This window comes from Rhinoraja longicauda, chromosome 19 (genome assembly GCF_053455715.1).
Source record: "Rhinoraja longicauda isolate Sanriku21f chromosome 19, sRhiLon1.1, whole genome shotgun sequence".
Lineage (NCBI taxonomy): Eukaryota > Metazoa > Chordata > Chondrichthyes > Rajiformes > Arhynchobatidae > Rhinoraja > Rhinoraja longicauda.
This window is the reverse complement of record NC_135971.1, coordinates 21,047,447-21,059,670: the sequence shown is the minus strand read 5'-3', so window position 1 is coordinate 21,059,670 and position 12,224 is coordinate 21,047,447. Positions and strand designations below refer to the sequence as shown.

The following is a 12,224-nucleotide window of genomic DNA, read 5'->3' as shown; positions in this document are numbered from 1 at the left end:
ATATTCATATCTTACACATTTTCCCTTTTTTTCCCCCCCTCTTTCTTTCTCTCTCTCTCTCTCTCTCTCTCTCTCTCTCTCTCACACACACACACACACACAGTCCGCCATTTTGGACGTGGCACAAGGTAAAAAAAGTGCGACAAAATATTATACCGCTCGTTAAGCGCATCGAGACCCCAAGGCCGCTCCGGAGCCAGGAGTGGACGTGCGTGGATGACGACAGGATATAAAATAATTATTAATCGTTAAAATAATTATCAATCGTTAAAAGTCTCCGCAGAGGGGGGGGGGGGAGGGGAGAGACGGGGTTAAGTGGTGGGTAGGTGGGGGGGGGGGGGGGAGAGTTTTGGCACGGACTTTGCTTCCCTATCCCCCCCCCCCCGCCCCCTCCTCCTCGCCCCCTTCCTCTCCCCTCCGGCATCAGTGGCTGCTGGCGTCACGGAACTCGCCGTTTTCCGTGATCTGGAGGCGCGGGGCGGGGCGAGACGTCGTCGTGCCGTCGAGCTGCAGCTCGCCGCGCCGCTCCGCCACGTGAGTCGTGGAGCCGGTCAGCCGGGGGTCGGTGGCTCCCACGTTCGAGAGCTGCCTCTCCTGCACAAGGCAAGGTGCAAACAGAAAAAGAAAAGAGGGGAGAGGTCCACGTTAAAGCAGCAGCATCCGTCGCCAAAGGCTTGGCGTCACCCCTCGGCACCCTGGGACCGCTCGGGCCAAAGTCCTCGACACAACCTCCAGTACCGTGTGCAGTTTTGGTCTCCAAATTTAGGAACAATGAGATCTGGGTGTCCTAGTGCATCAGTCGCTGAAAGGAAGCATGCAGGTACAGCAGGCAGTGAAGAAAGCCAATGGCATGTTGGCCTTCATAACAAGAGGAGTTGAGTATAGGAGCAAAGAGGTCCTTCTGCAGTTGTACAGGGCCCTGGTGAGACCTCACCTGGAGTACTGTGTGCAGTTTTGGTCTCCAAATTTGAGGAAGGATATTCTTGCTCTTGAGGGCGTAGGTTCACCAGGTTAATTCCCGGGATGGCGGGACTGTCGTACGTTGAAAGACTGGAGCGACTGGGCTTGTATACGCTGGAATTTAGAAGGATGAGAGGGGATCTTATCGAAACGTATAAGATTATTAAGGGGTTGGACACGTTGGAGGCAGGAAACATGTTCCCGATGTTGGGGGAAGTCCAGAACCAGGGGGTCACACAGTTTAAGAATAAGGGGTTGGCCATTTAGAACGGAGATGAGGGAAAAACTTTTTCAGTCAGAGAGTGGTGAATCTGTGGAATTCTCTGCCTCAGAGGGCAGTGGAGGCCAATTCTCTGAATGCATTCAAGAGAGAGCTAGACAGAGCTCTTAAGGATAGCGGAGTCAGGGGGTATGGGGAGAGGGCAGGAACGGGGTAGTGATTGAGAATGATCAGCCATGATCACATTGAATGGCGGTGCGTACAGGCTCGAAGGGCCGAATGGCCTCCTCCTGCACCTATTGTCTATTGTCTAACGCGCACCCACGTGGGGAATTTAATAAGTCATCGGCTCGCTCAGCAAGAGAACGTGCCGGAAGACGGGCAGGCGCAAACGCCGGAGTAACTCAGCGGGTCGGGCAGCATCTCTGTGGAGAGAAGGAATGGGCGACGTTTCGGGTCGAGACCCTTCTTCAGACTGAGATTCTGGGGAGAGGGAGACAAGGAAGGGCACGGTGTGAAAATGGGAGATCAAAGGGGATGCAGAGCAAGGAAAAATGTAAAAAAGGTGACAATGGCAAAGATAAAATTTAATTAGGAGTCAGATAGATAGCCTGATTGGAGATTGGCACAAAATGCTGGAGTACCTCAGCGGGTCGGGCAGCATCTCTGTGGAGAGAAGGAATGGGCGACGTTTCGGGTCGAGACCCTTCTGCAGGCCCGGCCCGAAACGTTCACCCGTTCCTTCCCTCCGGGGATGCTGCCCGTCCCGCTGAGTTACTCCGGCACTGTGCGCCTATCTTCGGTTTGGATCCGGCACCTGCAGTTCCTTCCCTGGTCGGAGGTCTGTGGGGATGAACGGGACACGGGTGGGAATAAGTGGTGTGCTGGCGGCTGGACTTTGGCGGCACGGTTCCAGGGTACGAGGACATTTCAAAGCATCGGCAATCAAATCTACCAACAATCTACAACATCTTTGCTTTCACCTCCCAGTGCAGTGCACTCCTGCATGGTGGCCCAAGCTCCAGGGCCTTGCGTTTTCATTGAAGCCCTGAATAACTGAAATCGGAAAACCCGTGGGGCATGAAGTGGCTTGGGTGCCAATTCCAACTGTTCAGACCCCCACCCCATTCCTGTCAAATGCAAACATCAATCCCCCTTTGCTGTCTCATCCCACTGCACGCACACGACAAACCAGCAGACTGTCATCGAGCCGTAGAGTGGCACAGCGTGGAAACAGGCCCTTCGGCCCAACCTGCCCACGCCGCCCCAACGTGTCCCATCTACGCCAGTCCCTCCTGCCCGCGCTTGGCCCATATCCCTCCACACCCGCCCTATCCATGTACCCGTCTAACTGTTTCCTAAACGTTGGGCCTGAGCTACGGGGAGAGGTCGGGGCAGGCTGGGACTCTACTCCTTGGAGCGCAGGAGGATGAGGATGAGAATCTTCGAGTTGTGGGAACCATGTTAAGAGGGAAAGATGTCGTCAAGCTGGAAAGGGGTTCAGAGAAGATTTACGAGGATGTTGCCGGGACTAGAGGGTGTGAGCTACAGGGAGAGGTTGAGCGGGCTGGGTCTCTATTCCTTGGAGCGCAGGAGAATGAGGGGAGACCTTGTAGAGGTGTACAAAATCATGAGAGGAATAGATCGGGGAGACGCACAGAGCCTCTTGCCCAGAGTAGGGGAATCGAGGACACAGGTTCAAGGTGAAGGGGGAAAGATTTAATAGGAATCTGAGGGGTAACTTTTTCCACACAGAGGATGGTGGGTGTGTGGAACGAGCTGCCGGAGGAGGCAGTTGAGGCTGGGACTATCCCAACGTTTAAGAAGCAGTTAGACAGGTACATGGATAGGACGGGTTTAGAGGGATGTGGGCCAAACGTGGGGCAGGTGGGACTGGCGTAGATGGGACATTGTTGGACGGTGTGGGCAAGTTGGGTCGAAGGGCCTGTTTCCGCGCCGTGTCACGCTATAAAGAGGAAGAGGTGACGTTTCGGGCCGAGACCCTGGCACGTTACCTGGTGGGGTTCATCCCTTCAGCTGCCGACTGTCTAGGAAGCTGCAAACAACAAACCCCATGACCTCCCCTCTCACCGGCCCCTCTAATAGACAGGACCTTGGCTACAGGGGGACCCCTTGATTAACCAGTTTTCCAGCCCTGGCTACTTTGTGGACAAAGTCGACACTAGGTATAACGTCGGCTATCTTCACTAATAACATTCGGGGCGGTCATGGTGGCGCGGCGGTAGAGTTGCCGCCTCACAGCGCCGGAGACCCGGGTTCCATCCCGACTACGGGCGCTGTCTGTACGGAGTTTGTACGTTCTCCGAGATCTTCGGTTTCCTCCCACACTCCAAAGACGTGCAGGTTTGTAGGTTAATTGGCTTGGTATAAGTGCAAATTGTCCCTAGGGTGTGCTAGTGTGCGGGGATCGCTGGTGGGTGCGGACTCGGTGGGCCGAAGGGCCTGTTTCCGCGCTGTATCTCTAAAACAAACAAAAAAACATCTTCCTGCTCAACTACCCATGCGCCCAGCCTCTCAGTATCCCCCTATGCAGTCACCCCACGCCCCAAAGTTCTTAATCATTCTTTGGGCTGGTTAAAATGATCAATCTGCTGGTTTGAACGTGCCATAGAAACATAGAAAACAGGTGCAGGGGTAGGCCATTCAGCCCTTCGAGCCAGCACCGCCGTTCAATATGATCACGGCTGATCATTCACAATCAGTGCCCCGTTCCTGCTTTCTCCCCGTATCCCTTGATTCCGTTAGCCCTGAGAGCTAAATGTAACTCTCTCTTGAAAACATCCAGTGAATTGGCCTCCACCGCCCTTCTGTGGCGGAGAATTCCACCATGGGATGGAAGGGGCCTGATCCCAGCCACCAAAGCTCCCCCATCTGTGACTTGCCCACTGGTTAAGTCAAAATGGTGGCCGCTTCAGACCTTCCCCTTGAACAAAATGGAGGATAGAGGGCGGGGATTGAATGCTGACCAACCCTGTTTGGTTCAACCTTCACTCAGGACCACCATTTTGGTTCAACCTTCACTCAGGGGCACCATTTTGGTTCAACCTTCACTCAGGGCCACCATTTTGGTTCAACCTTCACTCAGGGCCACCATTTTGGTTCAACCTTCACTCAGGGCCACCATTTTGGTTCAACCTTCACTCAGGGCCACCATTTTGGTTCAACCTTCACTCAGGGCCACCTGAGCACGATGGCAAACCTCTGATCGCTTCAGTTTGCTGGCAGGTAGATTCTAAGTGGAGCGTTGTCCTTGGCGGCAACAATAACGGTACCGTAGCTTGGACCACAATACAAAACAAGAAGGCACAGCAAAGGGAATGAAAAGCTTCACCTCGTGATGGAATGGAAGTCATGCAGACAAAGCATCAGCGAAGCACATTGTATAATGCAAGATAAATGCACGCTCCTCCTTTTTGGGGGCCTCTGCCTCTCGTTACCTGTGAAGAAGCCTAGGACCAGAGGTCGTAGCCTCAGACGTCCCTTCAGCAAGGAGACGAGGAGGAATGTTTTTAGTCGGAGGGTTGTGAATCTGCGGGATTTTTTTGCCACAGACTCACCAGGTCAGTGGACGGAGATAGATAAGATTCTTGATTAGTGCGGGTGTCAGCTCTCAAGGATAGCAGAGTCGGGGGGTATGGGGAACGGGGTACCGATTGAGAATGATCAGCCATTGAATGGCTGGCTCGAAGGGCCGAATGGCCTCCTCCTGCACCTATTGTCCATTGTCAGGGGTTGTGGGGAGAAGGCAGGAGAAAGGGGTCAGGAGAGAGAGATAGATCAGCCATGTCTGAATGGCGGAGTAGACCTGATGGGCCGAATGGCCTAATTCTGCTCCTATCACTTCGGACCTCACATTCCTCATCACCCTCCCATCACTCTGCCTGTTGGTTTGGCTTTTTGGCTGTGCTTGGCTGTGGGCCACCATCTTCTACAGATCGACACGAGCCGGCTTGGCTTAAACAGCTCCCTCATCTTCCTGGGCCAATTTGAAGGGTTAAAGTTTGCACATGGCAGCCAGTTTTGTGACATATTCTCACCTGATAACTGCGCGTAAGTGGCTGTGTGGCGTGCAGTGAACTGGGCGGCTGGAAACATCAAAGTCCCAGAGATGTGAAGAAAGCTAGTGGCATGTTGGCCTTCATAGGGAGAGGATTTGAGTTTAGGAGTTTAGGAGTCCTACTGCAGTTGTACAGGGCCCTGGTGAGACCGCACCTGGAGTACTGCGTGCAGTTTTGGTCTCCTAATTTGTGAGGAAGGACATTCTTGCTATTGAGGGAGTGCAGCATAGGTTCACCAGGTCAATTCCTGGGATGTATGTATGTAAGAAAATAACTACAGATGCCGGTACAAATCGAAGGTATTTATTCACAAAATGCTGGAGTAACTCAGCGGGTCAGGCAGCATCTCAGGAGAGAAGGAATGGGTGACGTTTCGGGTCGAGACCCTTCTTCAGACTGATGTCAGGGGGGCGGGACAAAGGATCTATGTATGCATGCATGTATGTATGTATGTATGTATGTATGTATGTCTGTATGTATGTATCATACTGACGTATGATGAAAGATTGGACCGACCGGGCTTGTATTCACTAGAATTTAGAAGGATGAGAGGGGATCTTATAGAAACATATAAAATTTGTTAAGGGATTGGACGGGCTAGATGCAGGAAACATGTTCCCGATGTTTGGGGAGTCCAGAGCCAGGGGGTCACACAGTTTAAGAATAAGGGGTAGGCCATTTAGGACTGAGAAGAGGAAAAACTTTTTCACCCAGAGAGTTGTGAATCTGTGGAATTCTCTGCCACAGAAGGCAGTGGAGGCCAATTCACTGGATGCTTTCAAGAGAGAGTGAGATTTAGCTCTGGGGGCTAACGGAATCAGGGGATAAGGGGAGAGGGCAGGAACGGGGTACTGATTGAGAATGATCAGCCATGATCACATTGAATGGCGGTGCTGGCTCGAAGGGCCGAATGGCCTCCTCCTGCACCTGTTGTCCAACAGCCTGACCGCGGGAGAAGACGGCAGGGGAAAGAGAAAAAGACATTCTGGGCCTTCCATCACAGTGAGGAGGTGACTGGAGGAGACTCACTGTGATGGATGTTTCTTTTGTTTTGTGTTGGTTTATGATTGTATGTGTTATTGCATATTTCTATTGCTTATTCTTATTGGTCTTATTGTTGAACTGCGGGTAATTTTTCATTTCACTGCACATTTATGTGCATGTGACAAACAAATTGACTGTTGACTATTGTCAGGGGGTACTGATTTTGGATGATCGGCCCTGATCATATTGAATGGCTCTGAAGGGCCGAATGGCCTCCTCCTGCGCCTATTGTCCATTGTCAGGGGGTACTGATTTTGGATGATCGGCCCTGATCATATTGAATGGCTCCGAAGGGCCGAATGGCCTCCTCCTGCGCCTATTGTCCATTGTCAGGGGTACTGATTTTGGATGATCGGCCCTGATCATATTGAATGGCTCCATAAGGGCCGAATGGCCTCCTCCTACGCCTATTTTCTATGTTTCTGTGAACGTTTGAAGTTAATTCTGCAGCTCTCAAGTCTTTAATGCATCCGCAGTGAAGTGGAGATTGGGGGGGTGGAGTCAGATGGAATCGAGGCTGGAATCTGAAAACATTTGGTGAGCAAAATGAGTTCCGAGAGCAGTTTCTCATTCCTCACTGCTGTCTCATACAGGTGTGAGATTTAGCAAATTTGCAGATGATACTAAGCTGGGGGGTAGTGTGAATTGTGAGGAAGATGCAATAAGGCTGCAGGGTGACTTGGACAGGTTGTGTGAGTGGGCGGATACATGGCAGATGCAGTTTAATGTAAGACAAGTGTGAGGTTATTCACTTTGGAAGTAAGAATAGAAAGGCAGATTATTATCTGAATGGTGTCAAGTTAGGAGGAGGGGGAGTTCAACGAGATCTGGTTGTCCTAGTGCATCAGTCAATGAAAGGAAGCATGCAGGTACAGCAGGCAGTGAAGAAAGCCAATGGAATGTTGGCCTTCGTAACAAGAGGAGTTGAGTATAGGAGCAAAGAGGTCCTTCTACAGTTGTACCGGGCCCTGGTGAGACCGCACCTGGAGTACTGTGTGCAGTTTTGGTCTCCAAATTTGAGGAAGGATATTCTTGCTATGGAGGGCGTGCAGCGTAGGTTCACTAGGTTAATTCCCGGAATGGCGGGACTGTCGTATGTTGAAAGGCTGGAGCGATTGGGCTTGTATACACTGGAATTTAGAAGGATGAGGGGGATCTTATTGAAACATATAAGATAATTAGGGGATTGGACACATTAGAGGCAGGAAACATGTTCCCAATGTTGGGGGAGTCCAGAACAAGGGGCCACAGTTTAAGAATAAGGGGTAGGCCATTTAGAACGGAGATGAGGAAGAACTTTTTCAGTCAGAGAGTGGTGAAGGTGTGGAATTCTCTGCCTCAGAAGGCAGCGGAGGCCAGTTCGTTGGATGCTTTCAAGAGAGAGCTGGATAGAGCTCTTAAGGATAGCGGAGTGAGGGGGTATGGGGGAGAAGGCAGGAACGGGGTACTGATTGAGAGTGATCAGCCATGATCGCATTGAATGGCGGTGCTGGCTCGAAGGGCTGAATGGCCTCCTCCTGCACCTATTGTCTATTGGCTATTGTCTATTATCATGATCCATTGCTGGACTTGCCCGAGTGATGCACTGATAGTGAGGGCAACAACAATGCCCCGTGAGGTGAATCACGGTGGCGCAGCGGTAGAATTGCTGCCTTACAGCGCTTACAGCACCAGAGACCCCTGGGGTTCGATCCCGACCACGGGTCCTTGTCTGCACGGAGTTTGTACGTTCTCCCCGTGAGTTTTCTCCGGGTGCTCCGGTTTCCTCCCACACTCCAAAGACGTGCGGGTTGGCAGGTTAATTGGCTTGGTAAAATTGTAAAAATTGTCCCTGGTGTGTGTGTGTGTGTGTAGGATAGTGTTTATTCACAGAGCGCTGGAGTAACTCAGTGGGTCGGGCAGCATCTCAGGAGAGAAGGAATGGGTGACGTTTCGGGTCGAGGCCCTTCTTCAGACTCGACCCGAAAGGTCGCCCATTCCTTCTCTCCCGAGATGCTGCCTGACCCGCTGAGTTACTCCAGCATTTTGTGAATAAATACCTTCGATTTGTACCAGCATCTGCAGTTATTTTCTTACGCTACCTGTAGGATAGTGTCAGTGTGCGGGGATCGCTGGGCGGCGCGGACTCGGTGGGCCGAAGGGCCTGTTTCCGCGCTGCATCTCTAAACTAAACTAAAATAAAATTGTATATGTACATGCTTGTTACTTGTGAATGGAAATCTACAGATGGGGCTCTGAGTTTTTATCTGTGTATCTATGATGGGAAAGCAAAGCACCATCTCTGAACCACAACCTTCTGTCAGTGGCCCCTTCAAAGTGAAACTGAAACTGGTTATTTGCCTTAGCATTGGAGGGCTTGACTGTTGAAAGTCACTGAAAGGAAGCATGCAGGTACAGCAGGCAGTGAAGAAAGCCAATGGAATGTTGACCTTCATAACAAGAGGAGTTGAGTATAGGAGCAAAGAGGTCCTTCTGCAGTCGTACAGGGCCCTAGTGAGACCGCACCTGGAGTACTGTGTGCAGTTTTGGTCTCCAAATTTGAGGAAGGATATTCTTGCTATTGAGGGCGTGCAGCGTAGGTTTACTAGGTTAATTCCCGGAATGGCGGGACAGTCATATGTTGAAAGACTGGGGCGACTAGGCTTGTATACACTGGAATTTAGAAGGACGAGAGGGGATCTTATCGAAACGTATAAGATTATTAAGGGGTTGGACACGTTAAGAGGCAGGAAACATGTTCCCAATGTTGGGGGAGTCCAGAACCAGGGGCCACAGTTTAAGAATAAGGGGTAGGCCATTTAGAACTGAGATGAGGAAAAACTTTTTAAGTCAGAGAGTTGTGAATCTGTGGAATTCTCTGCCTCAGAAGGCAGTGGAGGCCAATTCTCTGAATACATTCAAGAGAGAGCTGGATAGAGCTCTTAAGGATAGCGGAGACAGGGGGTATAAGAAAATAACTGCAGATGCTGGTACAAATCGAAGGTATTTATTCACAAAATGCTGGAGTAACTCAGCAGGTCAGGCAGCATCTCGGGAGAGAAGGAATGGGTGACGTTTCAGGTCGAGACCCTTCTTCAGACTGATGTCAGGGGGGCGAGTGAGGGGGTATGGGGAGAAGGCAGGAACGGGGTACTGATCGAGAATGATCAGCCATGATCACATTGAATGGCGGTGCTGGCTCGAAGGGCCGAATGTCCTCCTCCTGCACCTATTGTCTATTGTCTATCCAACACACTAAGGACAATTGCACGTTTATATCCAAGCCAATTGACCTACAAACACGCACGTCTTTGGAGTGCGGGAGGAAACCGGCGTTCTCGGAGAAAACCCACGCAGGTCACGGGGAGAACGTACAAACTCCGTACAGACAGCACCCGCAGTCGGGATGGGACCCGGGTCTCCGGCGCTGTGAGGCACCAACTCTACCGCTGTGCCACCCAGCTATAGTGGACTTTAGTGGACTGATGATCATGGAGTTTAATCTGCCAACAGGCACTGGTTGGGTTTTACGGTGGCTAGCTAATAAAGTACCGATGAGCCGAAACCAATGCAGAAAGGCAGAGTAGGAAGGATGGAATCAAAAGGCAGTCCTTAGATATCTTTGACCAATTTTGCTCATTTCAAAGATGGAGGAAAAGCAAAAGACAATTAGCTCCACTGAAACAGTGCTTCCCACAATGATGTACAAAATACACTCTCTTACACATCGGATAACAGAACATGATTCTTTCTTTTTTTTTCCCGAGGAACATCCTCAGGTGCCAACAAAAGACGGGGCGGCAAATAAAAACGAAGACAACACACGATGAAAAAACTGATGCCGGAAGAACAGAAATATTTTGAGATGTTGTTGTGCACTGGCCGGACCGATCTTGCCCGCGCCGACAGAGAACAAAGGCTTCGTGATCTAGCCCTTGCCGTCTGGGCCTCTGAGTTACTCCCAAAAACCAGCTTGAGAGAACGTCAGTTCCACCACCGTTTGAGAAATGCCCTGTGCCTGCAGGAGACCACACCTGGTGGTGGAACGTTCGAACCCAGAAATACACGGCCGATGCCAAATGGAGCAGTGATGGAGAGCGCAATGCACAGAATGGGCATGGGATCACATCCATCGCGTTCCAATATTTGCTTACAATGGCCAACATTTTCACCGGCGGTGGGGGGGAATACATCAGTTCACAGCCAGGTTGTCTTTAAGGACACTGAAAAGGTCGCGATCAGGAAACTCCAAAGCTCACCCATTTAATCCATCTTAGGCTTTCGAGGTACTGAGGTGTAGGAAACAGGCCCATCGGCCCACCGAGTCCGGGCCGACCAGCGATCGCGCCAGCACGACGCTACGCACGCACACTAGGGGAACAATTTACAATTTTGCCGAAGCCAATTAACCCGCACGTCTTCGGAGCGTGGGAGGCAACCGGAGCACCCGGAGAAAACCCACCCGGGTCACGGGGAGAGCGTGCAAACTCCGTACAGACAGCGCCCGCAGTCGGGATGGAACCCGGGTCTCTGGCGCTGTGAGGCAGCAACTCTACCGCTGCGCCACCGTGCCCAGCGGGGTACTTTATAGCTGGCCACCTGTCTCGAATTCATCTGCAAGTTATTACGTGCAGATCACTGGAATACACTGGACTTTAGAAGGATGAGAGGGGATCTTATCGAAACGTATACGATTATTAAGGGTTGGACACGCTAGAGGCGGGAAACACGTTCCCGATGTTGGGGGAGTCCAGAACCAGGGGCCACACACAGTTTAAGAATAAAGGGTAGGCCATTTAGAACGGAGATGAGGAAAAACTTTTTCAGTCAGAGAGTTGTGAATCTGTGGAATTCTCTGCCTCAGAAGGCAGTGGAGGCCAATTCTCTGAATACATTCAAGAGAGAGCTGGATAGAGCTCTTAAGGATAGCGGAGTCAGGGGGTATGGGGAGAGGGCAGGAACGGGGTACTGATTGAGAATGATCAGCCATGATCACATTGAATGGCGGTGCGTACAGGCTCGAAGGGCCGAATGGCCTCCTCCTGCACCTATTGTCTACTGTCTACTCCACCAAACTTCTCCAGTGGTCCAGTTAGGTTCAGGTAATTGTGGGGCCGCGACCAAATGGGATTGCTGGTCCATTTAGCCGACTCCTGTCAACTTGTGAATCTGAAGGAACTAGAGTCAAAAAGCTCAACAAATATTGCCCAATCCTTTCACATGAGAAGGGGAATATTGAACTGGGACATTAAGGCATTTGCAGCAGTTGAAATCTTGGGGGTTTTGTTAAGGACATTCAACTGTTTTTGCGGCGTTATGTAGTCTCATTACTTTAACTAGAAGTCCACTAAAGAGTAGGGAGGTCAAACAATAAGTCCCCAGTCATACAGTTTGACTGTGAGAACATTGGTATGGTTGAAAAATAATTTATACTGGAGTTACTAACGTTCAATCTGCAAATGATCACTTAACACGAAGGGCGGTCACGGTGGCGCAGCGGCAGAGTTGCGGCCTGACAGCGCTTACAGCGCCGGAGACCCGGGTTCGATCCCGACCACGGGTGCTGTCTGTGCGGAGTTTGTACGTTTGTCCGAGATCTTCCGCACTCCAAAGACGTGCAGGTTTGTCGGCTAATTGGCTTTGGTGCAAATTGTCCCTAGTGTGCGTGGGGTAGCGTTAGCGTGCGGGGATTCGCTGGTCGGCGCGGACCCGGTGGGCCGAAGGGCCTGTTTCCGCGCTGCAACCTAAAAGAAAAGTATCTCAGAGGCAGCTCAACGCTGGTAAATGTTTTTTTTGTTGATAAATCCTCTTGAGTTTCACCACACTGGCTGAGAACTGAATGTACCCTGAACCAAGTTACGCCTACAAGCAAATGGTGCACAGGCAAGATAGAATGAATGGCAAGATGCAAATCTTCCACTGGTCATACAGTAAGAGTTCAT

General features: G+C 51.0%; 1 protein-coding gene across 1 annotated transcript in view; it reads right to left on the bottom strand.

Moving 5' to 3' along the window:
* Positions 1 to 457: 457 nt before the first annotated feature.
* The window catches only part of LOC144602551 (ras/Rap GTPase-activating protein SynGAP-like), a 115,155-nt gene continuing 103,388 nt past the window's right edge, over positions 458 to 12,224 (bottom strand). The window contains 1 exon segment of the mRNA XM_078415680.1: positions 458 to 594. The gene's annotated coding sequence lies outside the window, so the exon portion shown is untranslated.